We start from the raw sequence: 22,734 nt of genomic DNA, 5'->3' as shown, positions 1-22,734 counted from the left end.
GCACCTAATTGAGTAACGGCGTCCACTTCGTGCTTTCCTCCACTAGTAGCCTTGCGAAGCCTACTATATTGTGAGTTATGGACCGTCATTTCCTCAATTTTGTTCCATGTTTGATTGTCATCAACTTCGGTGAACATCCCATTCGATCCTATGTTAAGGATATTTCTTGAATCTTCATAAAGACCATTCCAAAATTGTTGTACCAAGAACCATTCGCTAAGTCCATGGTGAGGACATGAGCGACAAATTCCCTTGAACCGCTCCCAAGCTTCATACAAAGATTCTTCATCCCTTTGCTTAAAACCCGTAATTTGAGCTCTTAGCATGTTAGTCTTTTCCGGTGGGTAGAATTTTTTGTAGAAAGCTAGAGCCAACTTCTTCCAAGAATCTATTCCGAGAGTAGCCTTATCAAGGCTCTTCAACCATTTTTTGGCGGTGCCAATTAGAGAAAAAGGAAATAAGACCCATCGAATTTGGTCTTGAGTTACACCGGTTTGTGAAATCGCATCACAATAGTCACAAAAAGCCTCCATATGAGAATGAGGGTCTTCACTAGGCATCCCCCCAAATTGGCTTCTTTCAACTAATTGGATAAATGCGGATTTGGCAATGAAATTTCCGGTTAGATGTTGTGGTGTGGGAGTACCATTGGGTAGGTTCTCCTCGGTGGGTACGGAATGTGATGAAAACTTAGGCATTGTGGGTTGATTTTGTGGTTGATTTTGTGTTGGGTTCGCCTCACCTTCTCTTGCAAAAGGGTTGATGAACTCAATAGTTGGTTGAATATCTACAACCTCACTAATACCTCTCAAATTCCTCCTAGCAAGTCTCCTATTGGTTGTCAAAGTTCTTTCAATTTCACGATCAAAAGGTAACAAGTCACCTTGTGACCTTCTAGACATGCAAAATATCAAACAACTTGAAAACAATTAGAACAAACCTTGAGGAGTTTTACTTCCCCAAGGTAAATAAAGACACAACTAATAACAATATAAGAAAATCTAAATCAAGCTAACACCGTCCCCGGCAACGGCGCCATTTTTGATCGGTCCGTTTCGTGTTCACAATTAATAGATGTGGTCGTTGGGTCACGTCCGAATCAAAACACAATTTATAGCTTCACAAACAACTCTACAATTAGTAAAGAGGCAAGTAAAGGTCGGATCCCAAGGGACGGGAATTGAGATGAGATTTCTATTGAAACTATTTGTGTCTTAGGGGTGTCACAATTTGGGTTGATGTAGAAGGTCACTAACTAAAATAGCAATGAAAATAAACAAGCAAGATGAATTAAAAGGGTTGTAAACAATTGATAAAAAAGCACTAGGGTGTCATGGTGTCATAGGGGAATCATGGGATTGATCATACAAACATGTTCTCAAATTATAAGCAAGCAATTATTGTTGTGATGGATTATATCTTACAATCCTAGGAAAGTTTGGGTCCCGGAGCCGAATCGATTAGATTGTACAACACCTACAAGTCGACTTAATCTTCCCTACTCAACAACATGCATGGTCTAATGAGACTCGAGTTGGTTTATGTCTTACAAGTCTCATTGAAAAGATAGGTGATGGGTAAAAAATTCAAGGATTCATAGGCTCGCATTTCATCAAACATAACATGTGCATGAGTTGAGATCAAAACAAGCAAGCAAATAAATCATGAAAGCATATTAATTTAAGCATGAATCATTCCCCATGTTGGTTTCCCCTAATTACCCATTAACCCTAGCTAGGTGACTACTCACTCATTATCATGTTGATCATGCTAGCAAGGTTGTCAATCATACCAACAAAATGAAACATGATGAACAAATGAAAGTAATTAGCAATAATTAAAAAGGGATTAAGAGAATTATACCTACTAATGATCCAATAATAAAGCAAAGATAAAAGAAGTACTTGATGCTTGATTGAGAGGTTGTCAATCTCCCAATAATAACCCAAATAATCTTCAATTACCCAAAATAAAGGATGAACAAAAGAGAGATTAAGGAAATAAAACTTGTATTAAAACTTGATTAATTGTTGATTACAAAACTAAAGAGAGATTTGATTGATATTAACTACTCTAAGAATTGATAAGAAGAACATGCTCTTCTAATTAGACTGATGGGGTATTTATAGTGGAAATTAGGGGGATGCATTAGGGTTAACTAAGGGCTAAACTAGTAATTACACTTTTTAGATTGAGCAGGGAGGAGCCGGTATTTTTCGAAGGAAGGGCTTCTTTCTTTGTAGCTTGGAGAAGACGAAATTGCGCTGTACAGGAATCCGTGCGTTTTGGAGTCGGGACGGGCGGATTCTGGTGGTGGAACACGGGCGGATTGTGGAGAATCCGGGCGGATTCTGGTGGCTGCCAATCCGAGCGTCTTTGAGGAAAACCGCACGAATTGTGCTTGTGGAGGACGGGCGGATTGTGGAGAAACCGCACGGATTGTACCTCAGCAATCTTTCTTCTTCTTTTCTTCCCTTTTCTTCATAAAATCCTTGGGGATTTCCTTGGGGACTCAAGGATCCTTTCTCAACATTGCTCATCTACTATAATATGTACAAAGGCCTTCTAATCTTGTCTCTCCTTGATGCTTGGTCATTGGATTCGATCAATTTAGTCTCGTTTTGCCATGAAAATGCAAGATTATTACTCCTTTCCTACCAAGGGATCAAAATCTCAAAGAATATGCAAAACAAAGAACTAAAGACAATAAATGACCCAAATATGCACTAAAAAGCATGGGAACAAGGCTAATTCGGGGGCTAAATATGCGCTAATTATGGTCACATCAATCTTATATTTCCGACTATGTATCTAACCTTACTCGACCGAGTATGAGTGCCTACTAGACCGAGTAGACCTCACTCGATCTAGTAAGGAAGCTATTACGTCGAGAAAGTTGGAATTACTGCGAAAACTCGACCGAGTAGCTCCAACTCGATCGAGTGGAGGCCACTCGATCGAGTAACATACTTACTCGATCGAGTAAGTGCTACAGTACCTGGGGTATTGCAGGTTCATATACCCTTTTCTAATTCTTTCTTCCTAATCCTTATTCCAATCCGCAAACCCTAATCCTTAATCTCTCTCTATATACTCTGATTCTTGTTGATTTTGGTGCTTGAACTTGGTGGTTTCTTTGCTTAATTCGTTCCTTTCACTTGCTAATCAATTAAGGTATGAATGTCTAACCTATTTTGATGTTTTTAATTAATTAGAAACATGTAAGATGTTGGAAATTGTTGGAAAATCGATTTATATGGGTTAAATTTTGCCTCTAATAGTTGTAATATGATCCAGATGTTTCCCTTTGATGATTATTGTTGTTAGCTATGCAAAAATCGAATCAAATTAGGAGTTTTATGACTCGAATTTTCTGGGGTTTTTGAATTTAATTTTGGTTGTCTTTTGGGTGTAGAAGGGAGAAAATTGAGTAATATATGTCATACATACCATGTTTAGAGTTGGTTTTTGTGATTTTCACTCAAAAATTTGCCTTAAAAACTCCGTCATAAAAGTGCCCAAAACTGAAATTCGTCTTATATTACTGTGAAATTTATTAATATATGGAGCTACTTAGAAGTTATGATTTCCAAAAGTAGTATTGATAATGATAATTGGTGCTTTACATGTCAAAATCTTTACAGCTGTGAGACCGTTAGAGAATAAATTGAGAGTTTATGCTAATGATTTCTGGTTTGCTGGTGGAAGTGTGTACTTAGTAACTATTTTACGTGAGCATATGTGATTGTTTTACATGTTTTCAAGTATATGTGGTTTGTGCATTTAAGTTATGTGTTGAAAACAGATGCCGAGACCAACCGTGGGAACCAGACAAAGCAAGAGGGGGAGGGCTTCTGAGCCCGAAGTGGGGGAGGGGAGTGGCCCTATAGTCCCGGCCGTGCCTGAATACCCATCCGTAGTCTTTGTTGATTTCACAGAAAGAGGTAATTTTATCGCTTTGCAGCAACGGAAGATGAGACCTACCCGGTGTATAGACACCGTTCTCTTGACTGACATAGGGATTGAGACCGATGTCAGACACATCTTTGAGACTTTGGGGATGTTAGGACTATACCGTCTCAGGAAACAATTTTATGTCTTTTTTACCCTTGAGTTCATGAGTTCGTTTAAATACGACGCGGTGGCAGAAACTGTGGAGTTTCGCCTTATGAACACGAGTTTTCTATTGACCATGGATATGTTTGCGACCCACCTTGGCGTGGCTAAGCCTGCCAAGGGAGCTCTCCGTGATATTCCTTCTGAGTGTGGGGTTAGTAGCCTCATGCCGTGCCTTACCGGTAAATCAGCTCCTACTTTGAGTAACATGTTGATCAATGATGTTCAACATGTCACTTTGAAGATCTTTCTTCGTGCCTTGACGTGTCTACTCTACGAGAGGAGGGATGTGAGTATGTTGAACTCACATGAGTTGATGCTCTTGATGTCTTATCTTAATCTCACCCGGTCACAGCCTGTCACCTTTAGTGCCCCTGCCTTTGTTTGTGCCAGTCTAGCTCTGATGGCCTCGTCTGACACTAGATTTCTGAGTTGTGGTGCCATGGCCACACGTCTAGCAGAGAGGTTGACATTCTTTGAGGCCTCCTCGGCTTATACTCCTTTGACCACCACGGTGCCTACCTTGGACCGCGACTACTTCCTCGACCATAAATGGCTGAGAACATTAGCGGACGGGAGTTTGGCATGGAGAGTATAGGGTATGAGTTGGATGAGGATACCCGCTCCTGAGCACCTACCGGCGACGGAGCCTTTACCACTGGCAGTTATAGCCCCCGATTCTGACGATGAGGAGGAGGAGGGGCGTCCACCGATGTAGACGTAGCTCATTGATTCGGAGATCCTACAGGTCATGCCCGAGCCGAGGAAGGGGGAGAACGTGAGAGCTGAGGAGGATCGGCCTAGGATAGGGAGGGGACCATGCAGAGTGAGGGAGAGGGTGGCTGAGACTCAGCCAGTGCAGCCAGAGCAGCCAGTGCCGCCACAGTACCAGTTCCCTGGCTACCCTTCTTTCGATACCCCAGAGGTGCGTGAGAGCTAGCTTTATGAGAGAGTGTCTTCTACCCTGACACTCAGGAACCTGCATGAGATGGCTTATGTTCAGGGTTATGGGACCACGGGACCTCAGCCGGTTTGGTGGAGAGGAGTCGGGGACAGCTGTGGGGTTTTCCACTCTTATGGTGTGGATATGTCTACTTGGGGAGAGCCTTAATCGTACCCTTATGGGTTTTTGGCCTCTTGGCGGATGGGAGCAGGTGCTGATGTTGATGGTGGTGCGGGTCAGGACGCGACTGGAGCAGGTACCTCAGGAGGTGGTGGTGATGATGCGGTGATGGACGAGCAGCATCAGGATTGATATACTCAATTTCTTTTCTTGTGTTTCATGGTTGGTAGTGGATTTTATCTCATTTTCAGTTGGTACTTTCTTGGATGATCGGTTTGTATGATTGGCCATAGGGCCGTATTTTGAATTCTGTTAGACTTTATGCAGGATTTAGGGGTCGGGCTAGCATCCCGACTCGTATTTATATGGTTATATGCCTTATGTTTGATGTTTAGGGGACTTTTCGACCTGTGGCAACTCGATCGAGTAGCTGCGGGTGTGTCATTGGAGGAGTATTTTGATCTCGGGCCACTCGATCGAGTAGGGCCAGCTCGATCGAGTGCCTGACTAACTCGATCGAGTGTCACTGTTACAGGCACATTTCGATTTTAGAATTGTTTGAATCATCATATTTTTTGATAATATTACATTAATCTCTATTGTTGCTGCTTCATAACATGGTTTAGCTTCACCGTTGGTTTTGTAAGTGTGTGTGGTCGTCTTATGAATGTAGTTCTCAATTTTATGCGGTATAAGCGGGTCAGAATGATGAAACAAATCGATGAGGAACCGTAATGCGCGGCGGTATTGTCCCAAGTTGATAATTATATACATATGCATATCTATATCTATATCTTATGGGCCGTGGTTAAGTAATGTCTAGAAAGTGTTGATTCTGTCATAAGTCGGATATGTATTTTCATCAATTCACACAGTTTTTAGTGGTATTTGTGTTACTTTGTAATCTGTATGCGGTCAACTTGGGTAAATCGAACACTTTGTTTATAATATTGTCACTTGGTCGGTATGGTTGTATAACAAATAGTTGTTGTATTTGCCGCAAGTTTGTATCGATATATCCACAATGTATTACGTAATATCGGTGATTTTATGTTGTATGAGTTGTAATTAAGTTATGGCAAGGAGTAGGTTTTGTTAGCATGAATCAATGTTGTTTTGGTGGTTTATGAGTAATGTCAAAGTAATGTCGTTTGTATCGGGTTGAGGAAGGAAGTTGTTGGATGGTGAACTTCGGGGACGAAGTTCCTTTTAAGAGGGGAAGAGTAATGTCGCAAAAGAAAAATGATGTAATTATAACAATTTTGTGGTATTTTAAAGTATGTGAATGATTGTTTGAGTAGTTGTATATGATTGTTTTGGATAGCTTCATGATGATTATGGTGCAACTGAGTAGGAATTTATAATTGTTAAATGAAATAGCATGTTGTACACCTTATTTTGGTAAATATTCGCTATGATGACTTGAGAATTCAATGTTATTAGCGGAGTTGTGTTGAAAGGTCAGAGTAATCAAGTATAATGAAACATATGTGTTATGAGTCAGGAACATGTGTTGTTGTGAATTTGTGACAAAACCGTTGAGTTGTGTGTCTTGTAAGTGGTAATTGTTGACCGGTGATGAATGAAAGTATAGTCTCGTAGTTGTTTTGATGCATGTCTGAGTAATATGATGTGGTGGTGCAAGTGATAGTCGAGTTGGATGTTTTTGTGGTTGGTATGTGTTCAGTAATGCAAAAAAAAAAGGAAATAGTAACTTGTTGAGGATTGTGTGTGTGTCGGGTGTTAGGTGGTTGATGATGATGATGTTCGATGAACGTACGTAAGGGGATAGTTTTGCTAAACAGTTTTGTTGACGTGCGTCGGGTAAACGGTGGTGTTGACTTGGGTGTCTTTGTCGTGTGGTTTGGGAGAGGAGGAGTCGAACTTCGGGGACGAAGTTCTTTTTAAGGGGGGAAGACTGTAATACCCGTCCTTTTAGGGACCCGTTGACTGACGTTGACCGACCTTAGTGATATGTCTTAGTCTTTGGGAAGCCATATGAGCGTTGGCTGGCGAAGTGGTGAGCTTTGAATAAGTGGTACTCGATCTAGTAATTTAGTTACTCGATCGAGTAACGTCTTTTCAGCGGGGATTTATAATCGTGTTTTGATAGAATCGCAAATCATTTCCGCCTCCTTCCTCCAAACCTAGATGTCGCCTTTCCTCTTTCCTTTCACCATAATCCCTTCCTTTGGAGCCTTTGAGGATGCTTATGCCTTGGGTATAGGTTGCTTGAGTCGGATAGCGGTCTTGACGCCGGATAGCGATGCGTAGGTATGTCATCATCATCATCATGGTCGTTTTCTCTTTCAGTTAGGGTTGTAGTGGTTGTGATGGATTATTGTACTGTTTGTATAAGGGTTTTGCTTGCTTGGTCGATGTCGTGTGATTAAACGTGGAATCGCTGCGGATGGCTAAAGGTAGGTTCGCCTACTCAGTACTGTTGGTTGTCTAGAGTGTCTTGTGATGTGGTTTGGTTGTTGTTATATCAGTATATTTGTAGGATTGTGTAGTTGGTTGGTGCTGTGCTTTGATGTTTATCGTTGACGTAATACTGTTGATTGGTTTGTATCTGTCTGTGATATTCAGGGAGCGTCCCTGGCTGAGTGGAGTCACTTGCGGGAGTGGCTTCACGCCCTTGGTTCGCCCTCTGTGGAACCCGCCACAGGAGGGGATGTGTACATTAAGGAAACTTGGGTTTATCGCTCTGTATGTTAAGCGGGGATTTGGTGGGTACGGCTGCGGTCCCCCACTGGCAGGGCTGGTCCACTTGACAGTCGGTGACGGTTATTTGGTTGGAGTAGTTGTAGCTTGTATGTGTACTTGGTTGTGTTTGTAGTGTGTTGGCTGTTGTTGTTGTGTCTTTCCTCAGTTACTGACCTTGTGTGGTTGTCTTCTTGTTGATTCTGTTGTGTCTGCCGTGATCCCTTATGGTGAGCAGTCAGTCTTAGCATGTGATGTTTCGGTTAATAGCTGGATACTAGGCGTGATGGGTCCTTCACGAGTTTTGACAGGAGTGTAGATCACGTAGTTGGAAGTAGTCCGAGTTGTATCTTTGTTATCTTAGTTTGTTTAATCACTTGTAATAAACTTTAATTGTTCTTTTATCACTGTTTGATTATTACTATCCTCGGGCAACCGAGATGGTAACGCCATTATATGCGAGGTAAGGTCTGGTTAAGGCTACTTGATATATGGGGGTGTTACACTGTATGTATTCTATTTGCTAATTAAGGTTTGTCTAGTAACCAAATGGGGGTTTGTTTGTTTTATCGTAAACTAAAGCAATAAAATAAAAGGATCAAAGAGAGAAATTGAATCGATAGAATATAAAGATAAATGAGCTAGGATGTCGGTTCACCATGGATTATTACGTGTCAATGGTAGGGTCATAGGTCAGTCTCAATTACCGGTCTATAGGGCAATGAAAAGGTCCTCTCGGTTCGCTATTCACCCTAGAATGCTTCTAGCGGGCTCTCACAACTTACTAGAGCTCTCTAATGTTTGTGATAAGTCTAACCCTTACCAGGCTCTCGATCTTAGGTCGGGGTTAACCAATTCAATTAATCAATTACGTCGACTTAAGCAATTAATTGCAACTAAATGTCACAATTAACAACATAGACCAATTATATCGACTAATCTAATCACCCAATTAATATTGTTTCAATCCATGGCTCCCCTAAATCATAACAAAAGGGAATTAGCTACTCATAACAAAATTAATAACAATAATTGAATTGAATGAAATTAAAAAGGAATGCATAATGAAATTAAAAGAGAGAATTATTTACATAAACTAAACTAATAAGAATAAGAAGAGAAAATAATAGCAATTAAACGAGGTGAACGAAAGGGGAAAAGAGGAATTGAAATTACCAAATAATCGATCCAAGTATGAGTAATAGAGAAGAAGGGAGAAATTAATTCTAGATCTAAAAAGTATAGAGAACTATTACGTAGTCTAAAGTTTACAGTAGAATGAAAGATAACCTAAAAATAAGGTTTACAAGAGGCTTTTATACTAAGCCTAAAACAAGGAAACAAAATAAACAAACTGGCTGTCTTTCGACACGAAGGATGGTCTATCGAAAAAGGAGAAGTATCGATAGACAAAGCCTGAAAGTTCTTCCAAAACACTTCCTATGTCGATTAATCAATTAGAAGGAAGTGTCTTGATACGTGCATTTTATATAGTCTTTTTAGTCTATTTTATGCACGTATTTCTATGCTTTTATCGTGGTTTTATGCTACGAAATGCCCCGAATATGCTACTTTGGGTTATTATGTCTTATTTGCAGGTATGGATCCGAAAGTAGTGAAATCAAGCTATTTACCGTCCGTTTAGCATGCATTTGGAGGAAGAGATAATTTGGAGCGGGAAATATAGCTGTCTTGGGATGCGTGAAGCTATTTCGGGAGCTAAAAGGCTAAGTCAAAGACCAAATTACAAGACCAACACGAGCTGGAACCAGGAACCACTCGATCGAGCAGTTTCTTTTGGTCGATCGAGTAAACAGACGAAGGAACTGTTCGATCGAGTGGCCAACTGTTCGATCGAGCCTTATCTTTTGGTCGATCGAGTACACAGACGCAGGAACTGTTCGATCGAGTGACTTAACTGTTCGATCGAGCAATTACAAGTTATTGGGCCTCAATTTACGTTAAGCTTAGATTAGGTTTATGTTTTTAGGCTATAAAATAAATCTAAGGGGACTACACGTTACTTCTCTCCCTCTTCTCCTCTCTTATTATTCACATACACTGTTACTTTGCTACTGTTCTTTCTTCCGGATCTATTTGAGTAATTAATTCTTTCCCTTTCTTTTCCTCTTTAATTTATGCTTATGATTATTGTTCTCCCTTTATTTCTTGTTTTCCCTTTAATTATGTCTAGCTAAATCCCGTAGTGTGTTAGGATTAGGGAAGCCGTGGTAGAAATGTTTTAATTGACTTTCTCTGATTAGCCTTGCGATAGGAATTGTATTAGGCAATTTAATTGTTATCCGGTTGAATGAATGCATGCAGGAGACCATAAATCTAGTTAACCCCGACCTGGATCGAAAGATTGGAAGGGAAGATTTGCTTAATTACAATAGGGTATTGCAGTGAGGGCGAAAGTTAAGCTGTTTACGCTCTAGGGCGGTTTAAGGACCGAAAGGTGACGACCATAGCTCTTCTTATCAATAGTCTAATCACTTTAGTATTACCGATAGTATAGCTGCCACGGTAGACCGACTCCTAGCATACTTCCTTTCTCTTGCCTTTAGCTTCAGTAGTTTAGTTAGTTCACAATCAATTCAAAACCCCCATTTATGTGACACCCTGACAGACCGAATTAGACAGATAGATAGCAACATAGCCTCCCTGTGGAGATCGACCCTACTTACTACTATCTATTAGTTAGTTGTTTTTAGGTATTTATTTTTGGTGTAGAAACGACAGCATCAAATTTTGGCGCCGTTGCCGGGGAGGCGACGCTTTTTATCTGTTTTATTTTGTTTGTTTTTCACCTCAAGGGAAGACTAAGTACCTTGAGGCCGTCCTTATCTTTTTCTTTAGTGCTGTTTTGATAGGTCCTACAGGTCTATTTGACAGATTTTAGAAAGAGATTGTCGAAGGGAAGGCTTGAGTACCTTCGATTCTTTTGCCAAGATGACGTCCGTCTCTCGACTTATTGCTCAGTTTGAAGCTCAAACTGAAAGATCTACTAATTGGGAGAGGAAAGAATCTTGGGGTTGTGGTAATCATTACGACGCTGCTCCTCCACCGAGGCCTAGACCACAACCGTTGCTGCAACAAGGCTACCCACCACCTTGTTATTCTTTCTCACCGCAACCAATTCCCCCACTTGCTAGGAATGATGAGGCTGAAGAAGTTAAGTCACTGATATTGGCACTTGCACTATAGTTTCATAATTCTAGTGCGGAATTTGATAGCCGTATGAAGAAGCTAGAGGCTCGGTATGATCAATTAATTACCGAGCAAGAGCAATGTGAGACGGTGTATGCTATCAACACCGACACCATTCCGTTTCATGAAGATACCCCGGAGGATGATTTAGACGAGTTTTTGGAATTAATACTTGCTGCGTGCAATGCAGACACTCGATCGAGTGAAAAATCAACTCGATCGAGTGAACTTCTTCATCCCATCACTCGATCGAACGAAGCTGGAAGGGATCACCACGATCGAACAGACTCGAATCTTTGTTCGATCGATCACTGCTGGGAAGGAGAACCTCGATCGAACAGTCACCAAGTCTGTTCGATCGAGCACGGCTGAAGAACAAGATCTGGATCGAACAGTCTCTGTGACTGTTCGATCGAGCAATATGAGTGAAGAAAGCTCTCGATTGAGTACTGTGATACCTCGATCGAATTGCCTTGCTATAGACAGCACTAATACGTCAATAATGCCTATTTCTAATGACGATAAAAAGGAACATATAGTCAACTCCTATTCTGTTCAAGTTCCTTATCCACAACAATTGCTACCACACCGTGCATTCCTGGACCGTATCCGAGATCTCAATGTCGCTGATCACTACAAAGCGATGATTGCCCAGGTACCCTCTTATTCTGAATTTATTGGTCAAATTAATTGGTCTAAGAAGGATATTAGTGATGTTAAGGCGGTAATGAATGTTGCTATGACTGAAGAGTGTAGTGCACTTCTTCGAAATGGGACCCCGCCCAAAATGTCTCGACCAGTCGTTTTTCTATACCATGTTCAATAGGGACCCATTCAATTGATAGTGCTTTATGTGACCTAGGAGCTAGTATTAGCGTTTTACCTTTGTCTCTTGCCTTGAAATTTGGGTTGACTAAGTTCACACGCGCTAAAACGACTGTTCAGCTAGCTGACCATTCTTATGTTCGGGTCAAAGGAGCTCTACATGATGTACCTGTTAGGATCGGGAATTTCTTTATTCCCGTAGATTTTATTGTCTTAAATATACCCGAGGACCGTAACATTCCCGTTATTTTGGGACGACCATTTTTGTGCACTGCTGGCGCAATTGTTGATGTCGGGGTTGGGACACTTACCTTTCAGGTCGGAGGAGAGGACTTGGTTTTTACTAAGTCCGATGACCCTAGGGAATCCATACCTATCATACCTCGCATTGATATTCCCCTTGTAGACTCCGTTGGTATTCCGTCTGAGCCGTCTTTTAAGTCACATATTATTCTTTGATGACACCTCCGCCCCATTCTCGGGAGCGAATGGAGGAACGTGTCTTTGTTTCTCTTTCTACAGTCTTGACAAGTTCAAAGACCCGGAGGTGAGATGGGTGCTCTTAGCATGAAGTCCTGAACTGCCCGGATAGACGACCCAGGAGGAGGTGTTGATAAAGCTACACCGTCTAGGAAAAAGTCGCTTGATGAGGTGATAGATTGGGACCCTGATCTTTGTGGGAAGTCTTTGTTCTTACATTGCCAAGTCATGGAGGCCGGATGTCCGCCCGACGATTGCTTTGAAGCCACCGCGTCTAGTCGAGGCCTAGTAGTGGGCCAATGATCTCGTCTTTGTTGGATGATGAGAAGAAGGTCGAGCCGGGACTGTCATGGCTAGCGCTACACGGGAGGCGGCCGATTGTTTTTTGAACTTTTGTTGAACTATCTATTTCTCTTTAGCTTAGTCTTGAACTTTAAACGCTGTTTTACAAACTCTTTATGCTTTTCTAGCTTTGGAATGCGTGTTTTGCGGACACATGATTTCGATCGAGTAGTTTATTGCTCGATCGAGCACTTTTTGGGGAAGCCTTCACTCGATCGAGTGGTACTCGTCCTCGATCGATCAAAGTCAATAACATGCCTACTCGATCGAGTGGTTTTTCACTCGATCGAGCTGTTCCAAGTGCTCGATCGAGTAGTTTTGACTCCCAGCATCTGTTTTCCGTCTATGGAGCTACAGTTTGACTTTCTTTGACCTCCCATGTTCATGGTCGGTTTGGGGAGGTCCCCTCTTTATGACGTCTTGTAAGTTTTCCGCTTTTACTCTCTTCCTCCTTTAGTTTGCATTTTCCTTTCCATGTTTTGGTACAATGGGGGCATTGTACAGTTTGGTTTGGGGAGGTTATGCATCCATATCTGTGTCTGCATCTTGTTTTTATTGCATTTCTGTTATCACGTTTAATTTCAGTATGCATTGTTGTTTATTTTCATAAAAATCAAAAATAAAAATCAAAAATCTCATAAAAATTGAAAAATTTCAATTTTTCAAAAAATATTCACGTTTATTTTTGCATATAGGTTGAGTCGGAACGGTAGATTTCCGTGATGAAATTGCAATTTAACTTGTCTTTTTACTTGAGCCTTGTACTTTATTGACACTTATTAGCTAAGTCTTGCGCATTTCTACGAGTTTTTGTTCAAATTTAGCTGACTGTTTAGACTTGACCTGATAAATTGGCAACCTACTCTACAATTTCTGAGTTTTAGAGCCTTATAACTGGTGACATTCATGACCGGTTCATGTAGGAATTGAGAGTAGTACTCCTTGCATAGCATGTTCATTATTTTTGCACTTTTATGACATTCGATTTCTTGTCAAATGCATACATTCGGTTTTGTGGTCGGTGTCACATGCAGGGAGGTGCTTATAAATTTTCCCCTTTTCTTATATTTTTCACCCATTTAGCTCCACTTTAGCCAAAAATAGCCTTTTTGACCCATTAGCTACATCCAATATTAAGCCTGCCTAGTCAAGCTAGTTTAGTATGTCTTTTGTGGTATGTTTATTCCGTCTGCAAGTTTGGCTCGTGTGTATTGTTGGAGTTGGTGGAAAATAAAGGAAGGAAGGATGAAAAAAAAAATAGAAAGTGATACGTGAAAAAAGAAAAAAAAGAAAAAAGAAAAAAAAAGAAAAAAATTGAATCATCAAAAATCACGTTATACAGTGAAGTAACCAGAAGAAGAAAAGTGGGAATATTTGAGCTGGTTTGATTTTGAGACCGTATGTGTTCACTTTTATATTGTGACGGTCTCACTCCTCTGTTTTATTCATATCTTTTTGAGGAGATTGTGTTTTGGGTAGTGAGTTTTGTGCCAAAGAAGGGCACTTGTGTTTGATTTTTCAGTCAGTTGAGATTTGGATGGTCCTATATGGTCTTGTTTAGGAACTAGCCTGACGCTTTACCTCCACACTACCATAATTTGTTTTGCCTTTTCTCACCTGAACCTCACTTTCCCATATCATTTGTAAGCCCTCAGCTGTGACGGACATTGTTGGTTGGAATGTATGTGTAGTACTTGAATCGTCTATCATTTTTGTTGCATGCATGTTATGTAGGTCGCAGTCTAGGTGAGTGACTGTTTCTCTTTCTCTCTTTTACATATATTATTCACCCTTTGCTTCATGAGAGAAGAATGACCACGTGAGAGTCCGATTTTGTTAGTCTTGCAAGGTCGATAGGTCAGCTTTATTTATGGACATCTTATAACTCGTTTGCATTTGACTGTTTGCTATAAGTGTTAGTTTGCTTGCATTAAATTGGTTTAAGTGGGCATTTGTAGCTAGCTCTGAGTTATCTTTTCCGTTCCATTAGTTGCATTTTAGTTTACTCGGGGACGAGTAAAGGTTTGGTTTGGGGAGATTTGATACGTGCATTTTATATAGTCTTTTTAGCCTATTTTATGCACGTATTTCTATGCTTTTATCGTGGTTTTATAATACGAAATGCCCCGAATATGCTATTTTGGGTTATTATGTCTTATTTGCAGGTATGGATCCGAAAGTAGTGAAATCAAGCTATTTACCGTCCGTTTAGCATGCATTTGGAGGAAGAGATAATTTGGAGCGGGAAATATAGCTGTCTTGGGATGCGTGAAGCTATTTCGGGAGCTAAAAGGCCAAGTCAAAGACCAAATTACAAGACCAACACGAGCTGGAACCAGGAACCACTCGATCGAGCAGTTTCTTTTGGTTGATCGAGTAAACAGACGAAGGAACTGTTCGATCGAGTGGCCAACTGTTCGATCGAGCCTTATCTTTTGGTCGATCGAGTAAACAGACGCAGGAACTGTTCGATCGAGTGACTTAACTGTTCGATCGAGCAATTACAAGCTATTGGGCCTCAATTTACGTTAAGCTTAGATTAGGTTTATGTTTTTAGGCTATAAAATAAATCTAAGGGGACTACACGTTACTTCTCTCCCTCTTCTCCTCTCTTATTATTCACATACACTGTTACTTTGCTACTGTTCTTTTTTCCGGATCTATTTGAGTAATTAATTCTTTCCCTTTCTTTTCCTCTTTAATTTATGCTTATGATTATTGTTCTCCCTTTATTTCTTGTTTTCCCTTTAATTATGTCTAGCTAAATCCCGTAGTGTGTTAGGATTAGGGAAGCCGTGGTAGCAATGTTTTAATTGACTTTCTCTGATTAGCCTTGCGATAGGAATTGTATTAGGCAATTTAATTGTTATCCGGTTGAATGAATGCATGCAGGAGACCATAAATCTAGTTAACCCCGACCTGGATCGAAAGATTGGAAGGGAAGACTTGCTTAATTACAATAGGGTATTGCAGTGAGGGCGAAAGTTAAGCTGTTTACGCTCTAGGGCGGTTTAAGGACCGAAAGGTGACGACCATAGCTCTTCTTATCAATAGTCTAATCACTTTAGTATTACCGATAGTATAGCTGCCACGGTAGACCGACTCCTAGCATACTTCCTTTCTCTTGCCTTTAGCTTCAGTAGTTTAGTTAGTTCACAATCAATTCAAAACCCCCATTTCTGTGACACCCTGACAGACCGAATTAGACAGATAGATAGCAACATAGCCTCCCTGTGGAGATCGACCCTACTTACTACTAGCTATTAGTTAGTTGTTTTTAGGTATTTATTTTTGGTGTAGAAACGACAGCATCATGTCTACCGACATATTGCTGCAAGTCTATCGATAATGGGGCTTGGTCGATCGACAATCAGCATAAGGTCGATTGACATGTGCACTAGGTGGTCGATCGACATGGAAGACTTGTCAATCGACAGAGAGCAAACAACTTCCTAGCAAAGATAGTTGTGTCTAACGAGCTATGTCTAACGACACATGACCCTCTGTCTATCGACATCAACAGCAAGTCGATAGACAGGATGTATAAAACTTCAATCCTCACTCTCCTAAGCTCGTCTAAGCTCCTGCAAACTTCCCTCTTGTTCTAATATCGGATGGATTCGGCTTCTAAATGCACAAACGAGTCTAAAACCTGCAAGAGACATGAAACACACCCAAAGTAGAAAATACGGGACAAAGAGAATGAAATAATCATATAAGCTCATATAAATGCGTGCCAAACATGTGAATAAACGCATACAAAAGGCACGCATCAAACCTCCCCAAACCAAACCCCTGCTTGTCCCCAAGTAAGCAATAAAAAATACAAGAAGGAAGACTAAAAGGGCGGCATATAACTCAGAGGTAGCTACACAAAAAACTTGTTAAAACAATTTAATGCAATAGTACACCTTTGCTAAGGAATAAATTTGAAAGCTATATAGCACAAAAATTCAAATGCAAACGAGTTATACTAATGACCTAAAACTACCAAACCGTCGACCTTGCAAGACCATCTATGTCGGACTCTCATGCGTCATTCATCTCTCATTCAAGCATAGGGTGAGTAAAAATTTTGTAAGAGAGAAGGAAAATAGTCACTCACCTAACTACGACCTACAAAAGCGTACATGCAGTCTAACATGATAGATATCTCTAGCTACCGTACACATACATTTAAACCAAGCGAGGTCCAAAACACATGCCGAGGACTTACATTTAAATGTGCGATGAGGTAATTGGGTAAGAAGGGGCAAAACAATTTGGATATGCGGAGGTAAAAGCCAAGCTAGCACCAAATACAACAAAAAATAAACATATTCTGCTTATAATCCAAATATGTCAAAAATTGAACACAATGCCAAATGTGGCATAAACTCACTCACAACAAAAACTAAGCTCCTCAAATTCAATGAATATGATAAATATAAGAGCAATATGAAATTCCCATATTTTTTTTTTCCTTTCAACTTCATTTTCTTATCACTTTTTTTATTCTTTATTTTTTTCATTTCTTTTTCAATACTTTTTTTTCATTCATCAATTTTTTCCACCTGCCTTCCAACACAAAAGCATTCTTCATAAATTGACCACAATGAGACTTCCAAACTTACGAACAAGACTAGCTTGACGAGATTAGGCTATATAGGAATGCAGTTGTATAAATGGGTCAAAACAAGGAAAATTTGGCTTATGTGAGGCTAAAGGGTAGAACATAAAAGAAGGGTCGCCTCTCCACATGTGTCACCACCACAAACTCGAGTGTATATAGGCAATAAGAGACAAATTTCATGCTTATGCAATTTGATGTTACATGCCATGTATGGAGTACTACTCACATCCTAAATGAAATCGGTCATGAATGTCACCGGTTTATAGAGCTCTAAACCTTAGAATGTATAAGTAGTTTGCCAACATGATAGGTCAAGTCTATTCGTCCTGTAGAATTTATCAAAAACTCGTAGACTATACAAATGAATTTCTCAAATTAACGGTGTCCAACGATGCAAGGCTTAAAACGAGTTAGCAATAGTATAAAACCAATGTCATCATTGTTATATAACCACTCTGATTCAACCTAAGAATCTACCTAGATGCAAACACATTTTTGTATTTTTTTGAAATTTTTCAATTTTTTTAGTTTTTTGAAATAAATGCATGTTGAAATGCAAGAAATATGCATATGGATGCAACACAGGCATATGTAAACCCTCCCCAAACCAAATCACATAATGCCCTCATTGTGTTCAACAAACAATCAGCAGCATAAACATATAAGGGATGGGATATACTGTAACACCCCGGTTTATGAAGGAGCCTTTAGCAAGACATTCCCTAATAAACCGGACTGTTACCATCTCGGTTTCCCGAGGTAGTGAATAACAAAGTACAACAATACCAAAGTACTTTAAATTAAAACTTAACGGTTACGTGTTTATTACAAATTATCCAACTAATACTTAATATAAGATAAATACAACCCAATGCGAAAATAAACTAAGTGATAATATCTTCTATGTGGTCTAGACTTCTAGGTAGATTGGCCAAGTCCTCACGCATCCCATAGCTCCCAAGTCAGCTAATCTTTAGAACCTGTCAAATCTGCTCCCCATTATGGTTCATCACAGGTGTTCACGAATACACAGGGTCAACCACGAGGTTGAGTAGGGAAAACAATGAAACAATAAATATGATATGCATGCTCCTCCGTCACCTCCATCTCCATCTCCATCTCAACTCATATCTCATACCCCGGACAACCCAGCCATACCGATCCCCGGTAGACTATAAATATCGACCGTAGCCGATCTGCCAGCTCGCAGCTGAGGACACCAGGGCAAGTCCTGCAGAACCCGCCTGGGCCTTATCACAACATCACATCGTATCACAACATCGTCACCACCACATCCTCCTCCAACTCCAATGCATATGAAATGCTCAACAGTAATTAATGCAATGCAATATGTATATAAATCACTGAACTGATAAATCACAAAGTCATGCCAGTTACCCGATGTTGTGATATCATACTCAATACGATAAATTCAGTCAATCACTTCCCGTATAAAAATCATAACGTAAGTCAACAACCAGGAATCAAGTCAACACAACTCAACAACGACGATAATAAGACAAGTGTATTTCCCTACCTCGTAGTGCCAAAAATCCAATTAAGCGATTCAAGCGATCCGAAAAATAAAGCACGAATCTGATTATCGATCCTTCACGAATCCGTCACCTAAAACAATTATAATATTTATAATTACTAACTACTAAATATAGAAATCTCCCAAAATAGCAGCTTCCCGAAATACAATCCCGACACCAACTTATGCCCAACTGATAACTAAAATAGCCCGATTAGTATATGACCCAACTTCCCAAAATAGAGAGTTAATAAAGATAGAACTTTCCAAAAATGGTAACTTTCCCGATATAGTAACTTTTCTATTAAACCCGTCTCCAAATAATTAATTATGATTAATTATTATTTTATTGTAAATAACTCGGAACTAAACCAAAATGATAATTAAAGGGTTAAACGAATTATGTGATTAAGAAAACCCGAATCAACATTGAACAAATCAACAACCCGACTCAAAACTTGAATACATTATTCCGTCACCGCTCATCAAAATTAACTTAGTAACTAAAACTAATAATGTAAATAATAGAAATGTATATATATATATATATATATATATTCCGACTTACTAAAAATAGAAACCGTAACAAAATCCTACCCAAAACACCAACCCAAACCGCACACAAACACACCCCCTTCAACCCGCACAACTCCCTCCAACAACCACCACCACCGTCGACCACCGGACACGACACCAGGTCCGGCCTGGTCACCTCCCACCACCACCAACGTGGTCGACCCACGCCGGCGGTCCAAGCCACCACCACCAAAACCCCGCTGCGCTCCTACCGCCACAAATGGCACCAACAAATCCCCTTTCCCAACTCGCCTACCACCACGACACTTCCCTGCCACCTTACCAACCACCACCATTGACACCACCGTCGCACGGCGACTCTGACACACGTGGCACCACCAATTCGACCTCCCCCGAGTCCACGGTGGTGCCACCCCATTACCCTATGTCTGAAATGCAACAAAACCCGCATTTCAGACCCGACACCTAATCACCACCACTGCAACCACCAACAACGACGACAACCACTCAACCCACCACCACACGACTCGACTCACCACCAGCAACACAACCCACACCCCGACAACTACTACAATGACCCTAAACGACGCACAACCCGCATCAAACTACCGTGACAAAAGGGAAAAACATAGAACCTTACCTATGACGGCCGTCGATCCGTGCTATTCCGGCCAATAGAACCACCCTCGTCCACCAAGAATGACCTCCCCCGGACTCACGGCGGACCCTACTCCCTTCACACTCACCGGCGTGCACTCGTTGGTCGTGAAAGGTGCTTGAGGCGTGAAAGAAGAAGGTTGGTGATGGTGATGTGTAGAAATGACGGTATGAAGGAGATTAGGTTTTAGGGTAGGTTTAGGGTTTTGTTTTAGGGTTTGGTGAGTGGTAAAAGGTAAATGGGTAAATGGGCTATGACACCTTGACCCAAAACTATAAACCCGACTCATCTTACAACATGAATCCGACTCATTACCTTTACGTTATCATCAAATAATAAAAACTCGCTAAATCGATAATAAAATACGGGGTATTACATATACGAACAAGATGAATGCAAATAAATATAAATTATGAAAAGAGAACTCACAATTATTGCAAAACGTACCTCCCCAAACCAACAACAAACATAGGGAGGTCATGGTCAGCTGCCACTAAGCATTACCCGTAAGGTTCAGGTCTTCAGCAGTAAACACGAACACGCATATAAGGACCTGCGTGAAACTCAGATGAAAATTTAGTGTCTTTCTAACATTATATTCATATAAAGTTATATTAAAATGCTAATTAAAAACTGAAATAAAGCACACTTTACAAAGCTTTTGCAATCCGGGTTGCCTCCAGGTCAGAGCTGGTTTATATGGTCCCGCTCGACCTTTGTCACCTCATTTGCCAAAATAACTAAACAGCCCACAGCATGGCTGCTGACTAAACGAAGTACTCTCAGCATTCTTTATCTTGGCCATAGGACACCACTTTACCTTGTTTTCAGAAACAGAAGAGCATACCGTCGTACAAGATACCTCGCGCCACATAGCCCTCGGTGTAGAAACCTCGTTTCTGGACCTCCCGTCAACCACCCAGTGAGAATTGGGCCACATGTTTGATTATAGAAAGCGATTTATGACATTTCGTAAGTTCGTCTTAAACCCGAGTCGGAATATTCTGTAATTTTCCGGAGTAATATTCCTAAATTTAATCTATTATCACGGAAATATCTACCTTACGGAATAAGGAAGCTTACATCTTCCCTAATTCCCAGAATCAACCGCGGAAATCTTTCTTGCTGAGTAGGAAACTGCCCAAGAGAGAACGCATCAGGTACTGTGCCTCTTGGAATGGTCGCAGTTCCTGCTGCGCCTCTTCCTGGGCTGCCTTTTCTCCAGTTTCCAGATTTCCTCCAGATTCCTTTCCTAATTCTACCCTTTCCATAATTCCTCTGCATGATTAGTATAAATAGAGGCCTCCGCCTCACATATTTTTCATGCGAGTGTCCGCCCTTCTCTTCTCCCTTTGCATTCTAAGATCGCGCTCTTGCTTTTTGACGCCTACGTGCTTGATTAATCATCCACGTAAGCTTAGATCCTTCTGAGTACCAGTCATGTTTACATGACCGACCAATTTGACCACTACACTTTAATCAACTTTTTCTAAATCCTCTTTAGAAGGAACTTTCATTCTACATCGAGTCGAGCAATCACTAACACGACAACTTAGTTAATCTTGCTTCGTCAAACATGTAAGTGTGAGGGTGTAAAACCCAATTTATTTGTTGTATTTTATTCCATATCGATTAATGTACGATTTTATATTACGAGTATGCTTAAAACCGTTTTCAAAATCACGTTTTATAACCCTTTTGACGGAACAGCAGAGAGGCACTATCGAGAAGAAACGCAATAGTTGTTGCGCCTCCTAGAACAGTCGCAGCACTTGCTTCGCCTCATTTAGAGGCTACTTAGCCGCTGTTGCTCTTCTTCTTCTTTCTCATGCTTCTTCATTGTTTTGTTTGAAGGTTTATTTTTTCCGTTTTCTCCCTTATTCCTTTCAGGTTTTCATTCTTTTTTATTTTCAAATTTGTTTTACAAAATACTTTTCAATAATTCCGGCTTAAATCCCTTATAATTCGATATTGGCGGGTTTTCGTCATTAAGTTCGAACCCGGATTCAAGAGGCCCGATTTATTCATATCAAGTCCCTTGAATTCGTCTTTGATAAATGTTTTTAATTTTGTTTTTTTTCTTCTTTTTTTTTTTTTTTTAATCATGTTTCTAATTTTAATTTTGTATATAAACCCGTTTTCCGACATCACCTAATAACCATAACTCGTTTTTAACTCGTTTTAACTCGTTTTTATTGCTTTACGACGGTTCCTGATGCATATAATCTGACTAAATCACCTTCACTCAAGTTGTATGATCAATAATCAGCCTTAATCAATCAACGAACTTGTCTTGTTTGGACGTAGGCTTTAATCAGTTATTATCCTTATTATCACTACTAATTCGACATATTTTCATATTTCTTTTAATTCTTATGTTTATTTTGTCTTCAGATCCCTATTTCAAGCATACTTGTGACGTAAATTAAATTATTCATTGTAATTCAATTGTAATTTATTCCTTGTAATTAATTTATTGTAATTTACTTATCTTGTGTGATTTACTTACTTGGCATTTCACATGTAATGAATCTAACTTCCAACTTCGACCCAATTGGATGCTAAATTCTTTTTTCAACCGGCTTAGTCTAATTTCACATGTTATGATTAAAACATTGGATGTTGCATTGCATGGATACAATTGACAACATATC

The 22,734-nt window shown here is 40.2% G+C and overlaps 1 non-coding gene across 1 annotated transcript; it reads left to right on the top strand.

The window, feature by feature from the left end:
- Positions 1-219: 219 nt before the first annotated feature.
- LOC141654218 (small nucleolar RNA R71) lies at positions 220-326 on the top strand. Its single transcript, XR_012547782.1, has one exon. It is a non-coding gene; the product is annotated as a small nucleolar RNA R71 (small nucleolar RNA).
- Positions 327-22,734: the final 22,408 nt, after the last annotated feature.

This window comes from Silene latifolia, chromosome 4 (genome assembly GCF_048544455.1).
Source record: "Silene latifolia isolate original U9 population chromosome 4, ASM4854445v1, whole genome shotgun sequence".
In the NCBI taxonomy this organism is placed as follows: Eukaryota; Viridiplantae; Streptophyta; class Magnoliopsida; order Caryophyllales; family Caryophyllaceae; genus Silene; species Silene latifolia.
This window is presented reverse-complemented; position numbering and strand designations above follow the sequence as displayed.